Source organism: Panthera uncia, assembly GCF_023721935.1.
Source record: "Panthera uncia isolate 11264 chromosome A1 unlocalized genomic scaffold, Puncia_PCG_1.0 HiC_scaffold_16, whole genome shotgun sequence".
Lineage (NCBI taxonomy): Eukaryota > Metazoa > Chordata > Mammalia > Carnivora > Felidae > Panthera > Panthera uncia.
In genome coordinates, this window is record NW_026057576.1 from 29,606,676 (window position 1) to 29,625,791 (window position 19,116).

A 19,116-nucleotide genomic window follows, 5' to 3' on the forward strand; every position below is an offset into this window, starting at 1 on the left:
ATCACCAAACACAGTTTCCCAGGTCCCAAACCACAATGAGACTTATTTCCTCCAGTCTCCAGGTATAAACACAGGAACAGAATTCTTATGCATTATTCATTTTACTGATTACCATTTCTCCAAATGTCTCCACAGAGCTTGAGTCTTGTTCTCGGACAGAGAGATACAAGTGAAGTGGTTGACACCACAGCCCTCATTACAGCACAGATGACTAGTGTAACCCTAGTATGGTCATTCTGACCTTGACAGTGGTCATATGGTCTAATATGAATAAATGAACTGTAAGGATAAATGAGCTTAGTAAAGCCCAGAGACATTTCCTCATTCCAAAAAAAGAAAGGACAAGGACAAGGACAAGGAGAAAAAGGGGGAGGGGCAGGGGAGGGAAGAGGAGGAAGGAGGCACCAGAGGAGGAAGGAAGAAGAAAGAGAAAAAGCAAAAGAAGAAAGAAAGTAAAGCAATGGAAAAAAAAAAAAAAGATGAACATAATTTTGTTTAGAATTGAATCTGGAACACTTGCTTCCATGTTTCCTACTGGAATCAAAACTTAGGAAATTCTGACACATTACAGATTATCAGAGCTAAGAATCACAAAACAAAACAAAAGTATGGCTCCGCTCTACTATGACACTACTGAATCATAAAATCAAACATAATTGCCCTACCTGTAGACTTTGTTTATTGAGATGATAAACTACGTGTGTGTGTGTGTGTATGTGTGTGTGTGTGTGTGTGTGGTGTATTCTTTAATTAAGATTTTATTTTTTAGAACAGTTTAAATTTCACAGCAAAATTGAGGGGAAGTTATAGTTATTCTCCTTTCTTGTAATATATGTCTGACTTGGGTATTAGAGTAATGCTGGCCTCATAGAATGAGTCCGGAAATATTCCTTCTGCTTCTGTCCTCTGACAGAGATAGTAGAGAACTGGTATAATTTCTTACTTAAAGGTTTGCTAGGATTCACCAGTGAATCCATTTGGGTTTTTGTGCTTTCTGTTTTGGAAGGTTATTAATTACTGAGTCAATGTCTTTAATAGATGTAAGCCTATTCAGATTGTCAATTCCTGTGTGAGTTTTGGCAAATCATGTCTTTCAAGGCATTGGTCTATTTCATCTAGGTTGTCAAATATGTGTGCCTATAACTAGTAATAGTATTCCTTTTTATTCTTTTTAATATCCAAAACATCTGTAGTGATCCCCTTTCTTTCATTTCTGATATAAGTAGGTTGGGTCCTTTCTTTTCCTCTTATATGCCTAGCTAGATGCTAATTGATTTCATTAATCTTGTCCAAGTACCAGCTTTTGATTTCATTGATTTTCTCTATTGATTTCCCATTATCAGTTTCATTAATTTCTGCTCCAATTCTTATTGTTTATTTTCTTTGGCTTACTTTGGAGTTAATGTGCCCTTTTCTTTGTAGTTTCCATAGATGGAAAGTTAGATTATAGAATTTATTTACTTATTTATTTATTAATCTATTTTCAAATATATGCATTAAATGCTATAAATTTCCCTCTAATTACTGTTTTCCCTGCATTCCACAGATTTTGATAAATTGTGTTTTAATTTTAATGTATTTAAAGTATTTTAAATTTCTCTTGATATTTCTTCATTGACCCATGTCTTATTTAAAGTTATGTTGTTTAATTTCTATGTATTTTGGGATTTTCCAGTTATCTTTCTGTAATTATTTCTAGTATCATCCTGTTGTGGCCTGAAGACAGACATTGTATAGTTCCTATTATTTTAAATTTATTAAGGTGTGTTTTATGGCCCCAAATTTAATCTCTCTTGATGAATGTTTCATGTAAGCTTGAGATAAATGTGTATTCTGCTGTTGTTGGATGAAGTAGTCTCCAGATGTCTCCATTATATCCAGTTAACTGAGGGTATTAATGAAGTTAACTGTTTCCTTACTGATTTTCAGCCTGCTGGATCCATCCATTTTTGGGTGAGGGGTGTTGAAGTTTCCAACATGATAGTGGATTCAGCAATTTCTCTTTGCAGGTTTATTTGTTTTAGTCTCATTGATACTCTGTTGTTAGGTGCATACATGTTAAGAATTATTTCATTGGAAAATTTACCCTTTAGTCATTATGTACTGCCCCTCACTATCCCTGATAACTTTCCTTGCTTTGGCAATGACTTTGTCTGAAATTAATACAGCTAATTCTGTTTTCCTTTGATTAAGGTTAGCATGATACATTTTCCTCCAAGTGTATTTTATTCTTTATGTGTTTTTATATTTAAAGTGTGTTTCTTGTAAACATATTTCGGTCTTGTTTTTGATCTACTTTGGCAATCTTTGTCTTTTAATTGGTGCATTCAGACTATTGACATTCAAAGTGATTATATACTTGGATTAATATTCACTATTTACTATGCTTGTTACTGTTTTCTACTTGTTCTTATTCTTAATTTCTATTTTTGCTTTCAACTTTTTTCCTACCTTTGTGGTTTTAATTGAACATTTTATATTTATATGGAGCATTTTCTCACCTTTCTCAGCACAATAGTTTTACTGTTATAATTTTTTACTTTGTTTAGTGGTTATCCTAGAGTTTGCAATATACGTTTACAGCTAATCCAAGTCCACTTTTTTTTTTTCAATTTTTTTAATGTTTGTTTACTTCTGAGACAAAGCATAAGTGGGGGAGGGGCAGAGAGAGAGGGAGACACAGAATCAGAAGCAGGCTCCAGGCTCTGCGCTGTCAGCACAGAGCCCAACGCGGGGCTCCAACTCACAAACCGTGGTATCATGACCTGAGCCGAAGTTGGTCGCTCAACCGACTGAGCCACCCAGGCGCCCCCAAGTCCACTTTTAAATAACACTATACCACTTCATGAATAATGTGAATGCTTGATAATAACAAGATGATCCGAGTTCCTCCCTCACATCCCTTGTAACATTGCTATCATTCCTTTCATATATAAACATGCATAAATATATATGATATATATTATACATATTTGTTCATGCCAATATTCTGTATATTTCTTGAAGTATGCAACCATTTCTCTAATTATATGTATATTAACATTCACGGTAACATATTTTTGAAACACTCTAATACCTCTTGCTATTAGCTAAAACTAGATTCCGTGCAAAGAAAACTATAGTATTTTGAGATAAATACCTTATTTTAAATTTGCTTAATTTTTATTAGAATCAGTCAAACTTACAATATGAAGGAAAATATAGTTTTATTTTCTCACTAATTTTGTTTTTCTTTAAATCTCATGTAATGAATATAGTCTGATATTGATGGGTTTATTAGTATTTTTATTGATGAAATCATTGAGAACTTCAGGTACCAAAGTTGAAATCAATGGTGAAACTTCTTTTAGAAGCAATTGCACTTGAAAGCTGTTAATGGAAATTGTATCATCCTTTAGAATTAAATGTGTTAAAGATTTTACTTCTATTTCCAAGGCTTAGAAAGAACAGAGCTTGTACTATTAATGTGAAATTATGCCAAAATGTTTTAGCACCAGAGATAGACAAAGAGATTCAGAGTAATTGTGTTTTAAAATTTGATCACTAAATAAAAATTCAGTGAGGTCAATTTATAATTTACATAGATTTGAAATTTTCAGATACCTATTTGTATTATCATTGAACATAAATCAATAAATAAAGAAAAGCTGCAAAAACAGTTAACGTTGATATTAAATTTGGGAAGGAATTAGACTTGTATCCTCACAGAAGTACCCTTCTTTAAATGTAAAACGGAGTGTAAAAAGGCGCATTTCTCAATGGCATCATCTTAATTCAAGGGATAGCTACAGCTCTCAGAGCTCTGCATTCAGAGCTCAGGCAAGAATGACCTTAAATGGATAGGATTTTGTTTCCCTGTTACTAGAGCTGAATGCATCTGAAATAGGGAATTCATGAAATTCACTTCACTATGGAAATCATCATATAAATGGGATAGTCAATGGAAATTTCAGCTTATATATAGCAACAAATTATGTCATTTACAATGGTGGTACAATTTTCATCATGTATATATTTTCTATCTTGATTTAAATGTATAAAAAAAGATTTTAGAGATTCTAATATTTTAACTACTTTTATTTTTTTTATTTTTTTTTATTAACGTTTATTTATTTTTGAGACAGAGAGAGACAGAGCATGAACGGGGGAGGGGCAGAGAGAGAGGGAGACACAGAATCTGAAACAGGCTCCAGGCTCTGAGCTGCCAGCACAGAGGCCGATGTGGGGCTCGAACCCACGGACCGCGAGATCATGACCTGAGCCGAAGTCAGATGCTCAACCAACTGAGCCACCCAGGCGCCCCTTTATTTAAAATTTTTTTTTATTTAACTACTTTTAAAAATCAGAGTCCATTGGAACACCATTTAAAATATGCAGTTAAAACAGAGTTTGAAATGGCTTAATACAACAGGCCTCCAAAAACACCAAAATACGATCTGTTCAAGTGGTAGCCCAGCATTTATCTGGTAAATTCAGGGAAAGGGAGTCCTGAGGAAAAGTCATTCTGTGTCAAATCCCACAACTTACATCACTTTCTTCTTTCCTGAACTCTCAAAGCAGTGTTTGTTTTTATTATTTGGTTACTTAAGGAAGCACTGATGTTTGTTGGAACTATTTTATGTGTGACTGTCTTTTCAGTTAAATTGTAATCTCTTTGAGAAGCAATGCCCATAGCTCACCTTTCCTTTGCTCCATCCACGGAATCCAACCCACACATAGTTGGTCCTGCCCGCTCAAAGCACTTTGCAGAAAACGCGTTTGGTGCATCTATCAGCCACAGAACCTGCCTCCTAGCTGGTAGTTGCATTAAGGAATATTGAGATGCTGGCCCTTGGATAGTACCCACACTCAGCACAGTCCCTGGTACACAAAAGAAATTTAGTATATAAGGACTATGAATTAATCTTGTTTCTGCATTCTTCCTCTGCCTGTCAGAGTAGAAAGTATCAGTGAAAAGAAACTTTCTATTCCACAAAACAGCTTTCTTACTGTTTAACTGCCAAGATAGTATTTACACTTAGCCTAATTCTTTTTGTCTTGTGACTTATACATATTCATACTTGTTTTATGCACTGAGCTTAAAAAGGATAACTCTTATTTCTCCTGATGTTTAAGCAGCATTTTACCTCCCAAGGAGCTCTGAGCTCTTACCCAGGATTTTGGGTTTACATGAAAATATTTTTAATGTTTCAAAAAAATACACTTATCATAATGATCATTTTTGATATAACATTTCAAGAGTGCATACAATATGTGGTTAAGTATGTACAACTATATAAATAATGTAATAGTTAATCATGATAAGCAAATCTACACATAGACTTTTCAACAAGACATTTTCACTAACTTTCAAAATTAATGTATGAGACTTGAGTACATACAGTTCAGATTCTCCAGTGAAATAGTAGAAATAGAGGTAATGATACAGCTCAAATTTGAAAAATTCATTACATGATTGCTTCTTTCTCTCTTATAATATATGAATATGGATCCAACAACACAAAATAACTTTTTTTCAGAATGCCGTAAGACAGATAGATTTCTTATATAATTATTAAAAATATGCTTACCATGGTCTATTTCATATATAGACTTCTCTCATTTTAAAATATTTCAGGAAAGAATAAACCTTGTTTTGTTTTAAAATCGATATAACTGATGAGTTGAGATTCCAGATGACTAAAGTGAAATAGAGCCAAAACTCTGAGATACACGATGAAGGTTTTTATGCTGTGCTTAGCCGTCATTGTATGTTTATTTGAGAGTTCTCAGTCTCTCTGAAAATCCTGGGGACTCAGAAGATGATAAAAATCCAGCCCAGAAGTCATTTCAAGTCATGAACTTGCTTTTTGTGGTTCACTTCCAGCTTGACTTCCCTTTATGTACGAAGAATTATACAGCAATTTGCCACAGCACTCCACAGGCATTCACCCATGAGAGGATTTGTTTAAGTAGTGGCATCAGTTTTGGCCACAGGAGAGCCAGGTATACATGCCATCAAATGAAGTACTTATGACTTCCCATGTAGTCAATTCTCTATGGTCCTTCACTGTGGTGAATTACCTGTTTGACTTGCTTAAGATTATGTTTTTGGTGAAACTAATGTTTTAAAACTTAACCTCAAAGAAAGATAGTGCCTACAATATATTGTTAACATTGTAATAATTCTTCAAAGAAAATCTACACATGAGACTTTAAATTTTGATAAAATCAAAAGATACACTCACTACACATCGACCCTAGGAGGGTTTTCTTCTAATGCATCAAGTTTCATAATACTGAGAAACATATAACAATAGTATGTATGTGGCATGTTTTACCGCAAAACCTTTTGAATTTTTATTTAATGCTGAAATGATCCCCATTGAGATGTTAAGATTCCCCTTTACAGTTGCACTGATACTGTAAAAACATACCCACACACTCATGGAACCTCAACTCAGCTGTGGTTCTGGCCTGGGTTTGGTGGGTAAAAATGGATATATTAATATGTTTGTGACTCGTACAATCTGAATGTTATTAATAAGGATGAATATATGCTATGAGATAAGTGTTGATTTGGCTATTGGCATTTGTCATTGCTTACTTTCTATTCAGTTTGACTAACCTACCTTTCCTTGGGAATTCCAATGAGAAGGTAGTAGGAAATTAACTCCATTGCTCCCAAATTACTCTAAATTTATGAGAGTCATTAGTGCTCATGAACAATGCACTGACATCTTTAGTGATAACCTTATAATGGATGGAGGTCATGTCCAAGGTAGTTTTGTTGTAGCTTTGGGTACCATTCAATATTGTTAAGCATGCATTGATAATACCTCGGGGGAAAGCTCATAATACTTAATTATTTTGCAATATCTTTAATCATTTAAATCATAGAGATATGCTATGGCCATAAAGCCATTTTTGTGTGGTTTTAAATTTAGCAGTGATTGTTGCTGAGCTCTGGGAAGAGAACTCCTCTCCTTGTCTAATTCAGAACACTAACCAGAGTTGGGAAATAGTACTATGGGACAAGTAAAAATAAGGAGGTTAAGAACAGTTCAAGGAAGTCCAGAACTTACAGGTGTGTTTGGTGTATTGTATAGTTCACCGTAAAGTGTGAAGTTCTTTACTGTGAATCACCTTAGAATCATCTAAGAAAAGAGAGTCAAGAGCAAGCCAAATTATTTAGTACTGAGCTACTATGCAAACCCCTTTCCTAATGATTCTGCTTTAATTTGTTTTATATATTGGTTTCCATATAAGGTGTGGGTTGCTGTTTTGGAAAATAGAGTTCTGCTGCTAGTAATGTAAAAAAGCTGCAACTAACATTTCCTTCTCATTTAATTGTTCAGGAAAGAAATCATGTAAGATAATACACATGTAACCAGAGATGTCAGAGATGGGAAACAACCAGAGTCTCTTTGATTCTAGTGTTTTTGTTGTACCACCTTGTCTTTAATTAGAGAACACCCCCTAGAGGTAAGAACAGGGCATAAATACAGTATTCATTAGTTTGACACATCTCAACTTCTGACCTTCTACCCATACCGATGTCGTTTTATGGTGTGATTCAATTCACCTTGGAAACATCTTAATAAGCTCATGGTACCGTAGATACTCTACAAAACCTATTTGTCTACACTCTGTCTATATGGACATAAGTGTTAAGCGCTGAAGTCTCTAGTTCCTCAGAACTTTGCGAGCACAACAAAGTGATAGGCTGACTGTCCATGGAGTGCGATTCCCAGGTCTATGACTATCACTTCTTGCTATGTGACCTTGGGCATATTACTTAGCCCCTTTTAGCTTCAATTTCTTTGTCTATAAAATGGTTATAAGGAATAGATGAGTTAATGTTTGAAAAGTACTTAGAATAATGCTTGACCGATAATAAATATTCACATCTGTAAAATAAGTAAGATTATCACCTTAATGAGATAATACAGCTCTTAGAAATGGAAGTACAAGTGCGTGCACGCACGTGCACACACACACACACACACACACACACACAAAATACATGACTATCTAGCGGTCTTGTTTGGTGTTTTAGAGGATACCAAGTGAAGGTTCTTAATGGATCTAGCTGAGCTTTTGTGCATAACAATTAATTTCTCTGCCTCTATAGTCAATAATGTTCAAGAGTGTATCTTCTTTCTCAAGTAGGCATTGCACTACAGTTAGCCAGTTGTTGGCAATTCCTGCATGGAGCTCCTGTGAGGTAATCTATTTGGGGCCTTCCCAGAAGATTCATTAAGCTATATTGAACATGTCCGCTTGCCTCATGGGCAAGGCAAGGAATACCAAACACAAAACACCTGTGCTCTCAAGTTAGCACCAATTCTCTTTCTTTAGCCAATTCAAGGTTTCATTTATTATTTATAACATTCTGAATGTGTTGGGACCTAATTATTTCTGAAAGTTCCGCATCCCTCACTCCATGTCATGTCAGTTGCAGCTGGCTGGAATCTTATCTATTCTTAGATTCGAATTTGAAGTAGAATATTCTCTGTGGATAGCCCTTGCCTCCTGAATGTGCTCCCCTCAGTAATCTATCAAAAGTGCAAATATGAGAGAGTTTAGGTCATGATTTATGATGTTCTCAATCTTCTCATAATTTGATTAATCTTAGTCATCTTTTTCTAAGACAGAAAACAATAGTGTATTTAATATCACTGAATATTATTAAGTTGCAAAAAGGTTGAGTTAATATATGGACACTAATCATTTATTTTTAAGCAAATGGTATAATAGTAATCATTAATAATGAAAGCGGTGTTTAGATGTCAAGAAAGAGTGTATCTTCTCAGATACATATTCAGTCCATTAATAGGATTTTCTCAGCATCTACTATTGAAGACATTGTTTTTAAAAATATATTCAAAGGGCAATTCAAAACCAGAAACTTCCGTAAGCTCTTTAGGAATGCAGGTACTTGGCCCAGTGTAGACCCATTGATTCGGAATCTATAGAGCTGAGGCCTAGAAATTAAAATTTTAACAAATACCATAGATGATTCTAATGTTTGAAAATCTCTGGTTCTCAAATATGAAAGTGCTCATTTTTCCAACTTCTTTAGTTCTTCAGCTATTTCAAGCAGCTGCTGGCCAGGCAGGGTGTGACTGGCAGACAGGACAGAACTGCTTCAATCTACATGTGTGTATTAATTTGTCATCCCTGCTACTCACCAGTTACACTGCTGGCCTCCTTGCTCAGATCTGTGAATACCATAGGGAGCAAAGGCGCAGATTTTGCTTAGGGTTTGACTTGAAACACCCAAACGGCTGTCAGAGGAACTGATAATGCAGGGACTTTTTCTTGGCAGCTAGCATAGCATACCCCAGAGAGTACTGCTGGCCCAGATTCAGTGTTAAAACTAAGAAGAACATCTCCTTATTCCCATCTCACTCCCTTACTTTAACTGGATGAATGAGTCACACCTATGGCTTGGTAAACTCTCCTGACCTGAACTATTGACCTTTTGTGGTTTCCACTGTTTGACTGAGAGGCAACTCTAACTCCAACTACTCTTCCTTTATCTTCTCTGCTAGTATTATTTTCTTTCCCAGTCCTCTCCATGTAGCTAGTTCTTCAAATGTTGTTCTCAACTCCCTTCTCCCTCTGTACTCCCTGTCAGGGACCATCAGTCTCTTTCTATAGGTTTAACCAACAACTCCATGTTGGTGATGCTCAAATGTTTATCTTTAGCTCCAATCATTTTAGAAAACCGAGACCCACTTTTCACTGCTATCAACATTTTCACTTCCACATCCCATTGTAACCTTACATTCTGCAAATCTGCCATGGAACGCATTCCCTTAAAAAAAGAAAGAAAAATCTGGTTATAAATCTGGCCTTTTCCATCAAGGGAATCTCTCCATCCTCCTGTTTCTCTGGTTTAGAAGTATTAATCAACTTTGACTTCTTTACTCCCGAGTTAATCACTGAATTGATTTACTACTATTTATAACAATTCTTCATAGAAATCTAAGGAATCCTGGGACCTTCTGAACACAGCAAGTATTTAACTCTAAAGGAGATAATACATTATAGTAATTACAAGTGGTACTTTGAAACAAGAGAAACTGGTTTGAACATTGCAACACTTTATGCTGCAGAAACACTAGTATATTACTTAACCCTTCTAAACTTCCATTTTTCTTACCAATATGAATTTATTGATATTTTCACCAGATAGTGTGGGGAACCTTGGAAGTCACATCACTGTACTAGAATCTTGGTATACTATGTTGGACAACATCTCTTCACTCATGGGGAATATGGATGAAGGCTTTATTTGTGATGAAAAAGAAGTAATAGATTTAAGATACTTGGCACAAAGTAAATGCTCGAAAATATTGTTTCCCCTAATGTGTGTTTTCTGGCCCTTGGCTAACATCTCAGATTTCAGGGGGCACTGCAGGTATTTGTTTCTTTGTTCTTTCCTTGTTTCTTTGTTCTTTATATAAAGCTGCCATATATAACTCACTTCACCTCTTTGACTTCCCTCCATCAAGATGGACTGTGAAGTGGGATATAGTTGCCCCATGTTCTCTGATTCTTGCTTTATTCAGGGAAGATTTGTCAATGCCTTTTATTTTATTTTTCCTGGAGAATCATTAAACAATCTTATTTAGTGGAGTGGTATGGTCAAATGTACAAGATAGATTTTTGTGAATTTTTTTCCCCAATATGAGTAGTGGGGGAAGAAGGTGAAAAAATGACCAGTAGGTTTCCTTCTTGATTGACTGGTTGGTTTAATGGATGTGCCACCAACTGAGACTAATATAAGAGGAAGAGGTGGGAAAGGGAAATAACTATACACTTATTTGGAAATACTAACTTTGAGGTTGTTGAATTTTTGGGTGAAGAGTTTAGTGGAAATTCAGATAAACTAATATGAAGCTTGGAAGAGAGGCCTAGGCTGGAAATAAAGCTTTGGGATATACCAACTTGAAGTCGGTAGTCAAAACTATGTTAGTAGTTTAGTTCATTTTTTTTTAAATACTATAAATTATGCACTCACAGTATACTAGACATTGCGCTTGGAGCAAAGGATTAAAGATTGAGTAAAACTCATATTACCCGTGCCCCAAGGGAGCTAATACTCCGTCAAAGACCAAAAAATCAAGTAAATAAATACAAATTGGAGAAATGTAATAAGTTGTGTGCATTGTGATAAAAAGAAATGCTTGACTCCCTTTAAATTGGATGAACAGATAGAAATCCAGTGTACTTGAGTGGGAATAGGAAGGGACAAAGAAATTTGGATTTCAGGCAAAAACAATGAGAATCATGAAAATTTTCATGATTCGTGAAACATGAGATAGGGGTATTACATGAAAAAAAAAATTGAGCCAGAAAATTTAAAGTGATTAATAGCCAAGTACTACTACTAGGGACTTCTGATCTTTATTTCAGTGATTTTAATCCAGGGTATGGATTATCTCCACTTCTCTGAAAAATGTCCTGATTCCTGTGCATTTCAATGTTTTATGTCTATCTTTCCATACCAATAAAAGCTTCCTACACCAGAGTATTTGTGCTGAAATTTTCCAACACAATGATCAGTTGCCAAGGGGTGTTCTTTCTGAACTCAGGTCCTGTGTAACGGGGTGTCAGCAAAGATAAAGCTTGAACTTCAGCAGCGAAGTCAGAGCCCTTCAGCAGAAAATATTTCAGAATATGATTTTCAAAATTCACAGTCATGAGCATTAATGTCCCAAAGGTGGAGAATGTAATTAATGATATGGACATTGATGAATCTTGACCATTAGCTGGGGCACATTAGTTCAGGGTGCAGTAAACTGAGGTACAAAATTATTTTCAACTTAAGTCAGAATCATTCATTGCGATAGAAACTAGCATAATAATGTCTTCAAAGAACTGTACACATGTAAATAATAATAACTGTAGCAAATACAAATGACGTGTTAGGGGCGCACAGGTGGCTCAGTCGGTTAAGTGTCTAACTTTGGCTCAGGTCGTGCTCTTGCAGTTTGTGGGTTCGAGCCCCATGTCAGGCTCTATGCTGACTGCTCAGAGGCCGGAGCCTACTTTGGATTCTGTGTCTCCTTCTCTGTCTGCCCCTCCCCCCACCTCGTGTTCACTCTCTCTCTGTCTGTCTCTCTCAAAAAATAATTAAACATTAAAAAATAAACAAATGACATGTTTAATGGGCTCTGTCACTTTTGGACATTTTTATATGAATCTCTCTCAAATACGTACTATTGTCATCACCATTAAAAAAAAAAAACTGAGACACAGTGAGCAGGAAATATGCTAAAAGTTCACATAGGTTAAAAGCAGTAACTCTAGGGTTTGAACCACAGTTGCCCAGGTTCTCTGTTTTTGTGTAAAACAATACTGTTGAAGTGTAACACTATAAATTGTGTTAGTCTTTATATTTTAATTATTGTCAGCTATTAAAGTTCAAAACTGCCAGATTTAAATAACTAGAGCTTAAACTTTTTTTTACTTTAACCATCAAAAAATTGTTTTATATTTGTGTACAAAGATTTATAAGATGAAAAGGTGATGGTAGGCTGAGAACATAGGACAATATTTTTTATCTTCAAATACAGTTACAACCGCTGTTCAGTTTTAAGTACTAAATAATCCCTTATCTTAAAAAACGACTCTCAGTGTTCAAGGACACAAAATTATTATGTCCATATTGTCTACAATTTTAGATTGATTTCCTGTCATTATATTGTTGGCTTAGTTTATAATCGGTTGCATGAGTTAGTAAGTATGACAGCTGCTTGATTTGGTGTAGGGGAAAAATAGCATTCTGATAAAACTATACCAGTTAGAAAAAAATCAAATAGTAAACTTTTCACATCAAAAGGATATAAGGAGCCCAAAGTACTTTAATGTCTTAAAGAGACACATTACTCATGCATTAGAAACACCTTTAGTTAAAACTTTATTTAAATAACTACAACAGATGTGTCAAAAAGCTGTAGTAAGAGCCCAGAGGGAAAATATTCCATTTGCTGCCTTGTTACTAAATTTGTGTGAATTTTCTAGAATGTTAGATAATATACTTAAGCATTGGTTTGTATACATATTTTAAACATGTTTTATTGTATTAATATTCTAAGTTGAAATTTTTTATGGTATCTGAAAGGAGAAAAGGAACTTTGTTAATAACTTATTTTTTATTTAACTTCAGTTATTTTTATCAATTCTACTTTATTAGAGAAAATAATTGCTAACATTTACTGAGTGTTTCCCCAAGGTCATTGCTATACATGTTTGAAATCATATAACATTCACAACAACCTTATGAAACAGGTGTTTTTATTAAGTCATTATATAATGAGGAAACTAAGAAACAGAGAGCCTGGGGAACTTTCCCAAATTTGTGCATTTTATAAGTGGATGAGTTGAATCTAGAATCTGAATCTAGTTTACTTGTTTCCTGAGCCAGATATTTTAACAAATACATTAAACAAAAAAATAAATATGTCCCCATCCATCCTCAGGGGCTGGTGCAAACTTGTTTTAGAGAGGCATATTTAAGTTTTACAAGGAAAATCCAGTTTTAAAGAATAAGCACATATTTGTATATAGCAGTGTTTTTATTCTAGAATATGTACCATCGATAAAGTATTTTTTTCTACTTTGAAGACTTCTACTTAATTCCAATAAGTGAAAAGTGCTTCAAGGTTGATATATTTTTCTTCAACTCTGTCCAGAGGCTAATATTTTTTTTTAATTTTTTTTTAACATTTATTTATTTTTGAGACAGAGAGAGACAGAGCATGAACGGGGAAGGGTCAGAGAGAGAGGGAGACACAGAATCCGAAACAGGCTCCAGGCTCTGAGCTGTCAGCACAGAGCCCGACGCGGGGCTCGAACCCACAGACCGCGAGATCATGACCTGAGCCGAAGTCGGACGCTCAACCGACTGAGCCACCCAGGCGCCCCAAGAGGCTAATATTTTTAATGTTTATTTATTTTTGAGAGAGAGAGAGAGAGAGACAGAGACAGAGACCGAGACAGAGAGTAGAGGGGTAGGAGCAGAGAGAGAAGGAGACACAGAATCAGAAGGAGGCTCCAGGCTCTGAGCTGTCAGCACAGAGCCCGACACTGGGCTTGAACTCACAGACTGTGAGATCATGACCTGAGCCGAAGTCGGGTGCTCAACTGACTGAGCCACCCAGGCGCCCCAGAGGCTAATTTTTAAATAAAGGCCAGTACACCCCAATCTGTTTGTCAGAGTTAACCCTGGGGAGTAGGACTCGTATTGGGAGACAAAAGTGAAGGAGAACTTCACACGATAATGTTTATATTTTGTACCATTTACTTTTTTGTACTTACTGTTTTGACTTCTGTAGTTAGAAGAACTCTCTTCCAGACACAGACTGTGGAGAGTGCCACAGATGGAAGTTTTATTTCACAGATGAGAAAACGGATGCTAAGAGAGGGTTGGTAAAATGACCAGGACCATCTAACCCCAAAGTCCATGCTGTTCCCATTAAACTTGAAGTATTAAAACCAAAAAAGTAAGCAAGCAACGTAGGCTTAGAAATTCAGCCTTGGCTTCCATTAGTTGAATAACTTGTGTTAGAACCTGTGATTCCACCATGATTCCTGGCATAAGTTTTTAAATTTTTTTAAAAATGTTTATTTATTTTTGAGAGAGACAGAGACAATGAGAGTGGGTTAGGGGCAGAGAGAGAGAGACAGACACAGAATCCTAAGTAGGCTCCAGGCTCCAAGCTGTTAGCACAGAGCCGACGTGGGGACCGAACTCATGAGCTGTGAGATCATGACCTGAGCTGAAGACCGAGGCTCAACCCACTGAGCCACCCAGGCTCCGCCTGGCATAAATTTTTGAAAGGGAGGAACTCTGCTATATTTACCTCCATCCTAACACAATATATCACCTACAACTAGAATTCAGTAGCTACTGAACTTGAATGAATTTAACAGAGTATTTTTATTTACCTTCAAGGTTACAGTTCTTCGTGGATGTGTATTTGGGGATCTCTTGGCTCCATATCATGGTCCCAGGTCAGTAATCAGAGTTTTCCTTAAAACAGAAAGAGAGGGGCATGTGGGTGGCTCAGTTGGTTAAGCGGTTTCACGTCTGACCCTTGGTTTCAGCTCAGGTCATGATATCATGGTTCGTGGGTTCGAGCCCTGCATCGGGCTCTGTGCAGTCAGTGCGGAGCCTGCTTGGCGTCCTCTCTTTCTCTCCCTCTCTCTAGCCCTGCCCTGCTTGTACTATCTCTCCCTCTCTCTCTCTCGTTCTCTCAAAATAAATAAGTAAACTTAAAAAAAAAGAAAAAAAAATAGAGCAATCAATACATGTTTTTCAAAACTCAAACAAGGAATTTTAATAAACATTCAGGCAACCATTTTTGAAATTGGTGGGAATGGGCAGTGGTCCTTCTATTCTTCTATGGCACCTGGAATTCTTCATAGGAACTTCCAAAGAAGCCAAATGGCTCAGAGCATTATTTTGTCTGCTTATTTTTCCTCTTCCCATATCTCCTTTAGCTCTCTGTTTATCTCTATTGCTTATCTATAAGGCTCAATTTGAGAATACAAATTTTAATAAAGGAATGAGGATTACCACAAGGCATAAAATAATCTAGTTCCCTCTCCCTGTATTCATAATCTGAGCATTGACAGTAACTGAATGTATTTCAAGCTTAAGGCATATGGCATATTAATTCTCTCAGTGTGACTGAACATCAGAACAATGTTTCATTCTTAAATAATTGCATATGAAAGAAAATAAAATGTTATTCAAACAAACAGGAAAATTCACAATCTGTTAATAATGATCTTCAAGAAATACTTCAGCAGCCATGACAATTCCCACCCTAAAACTAACTTTAAAACCTAGTAGTTCCAGACATTGTGTAAGAAAATTTAAATTATATCATTTTTAAAACTGCCTAAGCATCCTACTTTTCCTATAATTATCTTCCTCTTTCAATATCCATTATCTTTGTAAGCCTAGGGTTATTCTTAAAGAATCAAGCCTATGGCCATAAAAATAGAAATGCATTTTTAGTAACTGTTACCATTATGCTAAAAATACATTTGGATCTATAAGATTTCATAATTTCAGGACTCTTTCCCAATACCAAATACCTTGAATTTCTTACAATTGAACGACGGAATGGTTTTACATTGCTTTTCTAATTAAAGCGCAGAAAGTTAATAGCTTTGGACATCTCTGTAAAATGAGTAAATGTGTACCCCTGTCTTGACATTTCCTCCAACATTGATTTGAAAACACTAAATGTATTTTATTTTGTGTAACCAGAGCATAAAAATCCACCTAGTAATTGTTTTCCATTGATATTCCCTCAGTGAGTTTGCATTTATAGGATATGAATTGGCATTTATAATTCAGAGCCAGTCAAATTATAGAATTTGTAAACTGAAGCTCTTTATTTTTTATTAGGATAACCTCACAAAGTGATTGGATGGCTTTGTAGAGCCTATTCACTTATCTCTTGTTTCCAAAATTGATTAAAGAAATAACAACTTTGCCTATAGAATAGAAAAAAAAATATCGCTTAAATGAGCAATTCATTTAGAACACATTTCTTGGAAAACTTATTTTGATTCTTTAGGACCAGGGCAGCACTAAGAAATCAACTTTACATGAAATATTTCAACAGAAGACAGTTTTAACACAAGGGTTCAGGTCTGGTCAGCAGGAGGGCCCCCCAGATTTGTGGTGAACTTAGGAACTTTTGACTTCACCATAGGTGTGGAAAACATGAATAATGCCCTTACTATTGATTATATGACAGGAGGAAAAAAGTCAGAGTAGTGCATCTGTGGGAATGAGATGAAGCTATGGCATAGGTCAAGCTGTGGATAAATGCAATATCAGTTCAACAGTAATATGCTCTCCTTTCCCAAGATTTAGAGTACAGACCAATTCTGAGGGATCCTGAAGCCAGGGAAGTGTGTATTGTATCTGTGTCTCATCACTTGCTCTAAATTGTAATTGATACATAGACAAAGCCAACCTGAAAGGAACTTGATGATCATTTATCCTTAATGAGAAGAGAAGTTGTAAAAGGGCAGGACAGAATAGTATAGGGAAGTTGGTAAAGGATAATTACCATAAATTTTACTCTGATGTTATGGTTGTTGATGGTGGGCAATGGTTGGGATCATCTCTTTTTTTCTTTTTCCTTCTTTGAGAGTCAAATAGGAAGGGCTCCAAAAGATGGGACTAGAATAATTACTCTGTTTAATTAGTAAACATAAAATGTATATAATACAGGATTCCAGCATGAGAATTGATGGGCTCTCTCCCAGAAAGTTTTGTTTTCTCCATTGACTGTGATATTTCCATATAGTTAGTAACTCTCAATCTTTGTCTTAAACCTTGACACTTTATTTTGAACATAGACTCTCAACATATTCAAAGAAGATGCATAACTTTGCATCTTCTCTTTCTCTTGTCCTTCTGTCTCCAATATTGGCATCGCCATCTCTTTGTCTAAGCTAGGACAAAATCAATTGTTCGTCGCTTTGTGATGTTATACTCCCCTCATCCTCCACAATGATGGGAACAAAGGCCTATTTATGATAAGTCTCTAACTTCTCCTTTTCTTCCTGATTGCTCTTGCTACGTTCTGTGTGTTCACTGTCTCTGTCATGGAGCATTGCATTTATCTCCAAACCATGTAAGAAATAAGAGCCAACAAGAAGGATGATGAGACAGACTCTCATAAAGATAATTATTTTTGTTTCATTCAGGTATAATTAGCATGCAATGTTATATTAGTTTCAGGTGTACAATATGATTCAACAATTCTATACATTTCTCAGTTCTCAAGTTAAGTGTACTTTTAATCCCTTTTATCTATTTCCCCCACCCCCACCCCCATCTCCCATTCCTTTGGGAACCACCGGTTTCTTCTCTGTATTTTAGAGTCTGGTTTTTTGTTTCTTACTTTTTTTTTTTGTTCATCTGTTTTGTTTTTTAAATTATACATGTTAAGTGAAATCATATGATCTAGTCTTTCTCTGACTGATTTATTTCACTTAGCATTTTACCCTCCAGGTCCATCCATGGTGTTGCAAATGGCAAGATTTTATTCTTTTTTATGGCTGAGTAACATTCCATTGTGTGTGTGTGTGTGTGTGTGTATCACAGACACACACACACACACACACACACACACACACACCAACCTTCTTTATCCATTCGTCTATCGATGGACATTTGTGTTGCTTCCATATCTTGGCTGTTGTAAACAAAGCTGCAGTAAACATGGGGTTCATATAACTTCAAAATTAGTATTTTCATTTGCTTTGAGTAAATACCCAGTAGTGGAATTACTGGATCATACGGTAATTCTATTTTTTAACTTTTTCTTTAGAATAATAACTCTGTTCAGGGTGGAAAGGAGACCTGAGGCAAGGAAATGAATTAATAACTAGTTTAACCTGTCACAGAATCCCCTTTACAACTTGAAATTCTATTAAGTCTATCAATGGAAGTGGTTTGTTGTTGATGTTGGTTGTTGTTATTGTTGTTTTCTTTAATTTGATGTTACTCAGAGTGATTTTAGGTTTTGTGACTTCAGCTTGAGTATTTTTAAAATAGAGGATATTTCAGATTTTTATCACTGTTTACACCAAGCTCTTTTGGGGGACATACAGCTATCTTTCTTGGCATCAATGGGCAGAGGGCTGATCATGACATCCCTTAGCCAATAATAAAATAATAACAGTGATTATAGGAGTAAAATACTTCTGTTAAATACTTGGTCTCTGTGTATCAGACACTCTGCTAAGGTGCTTTACACAATCAAAATCAGTCCTCACAGTAACTCTATGAGGTGTGTAGTATTATTAGTCTCATTTTACAGATAAATCGATTTTCAGAGAAAAGAATTAGATTATCCAAGGTCTCACAATTGGTAAATTTTAGAGATCCAGGTTTTAATGTGGGCTGATTCCAAAGATACCTTCTATAGTAGACAAACACTATGGAGTCATATGCCTGAGTTTTAGTTCATTTTGATCTATAGGACTGAAGCTAATTTATTAGGCTCTTTGTGCATTGGTTTCTCATCTGTGACATGAGGTTAATAATGTGTGTCTTATAGGTTTGGTATGAAGTTTAAATTAGTT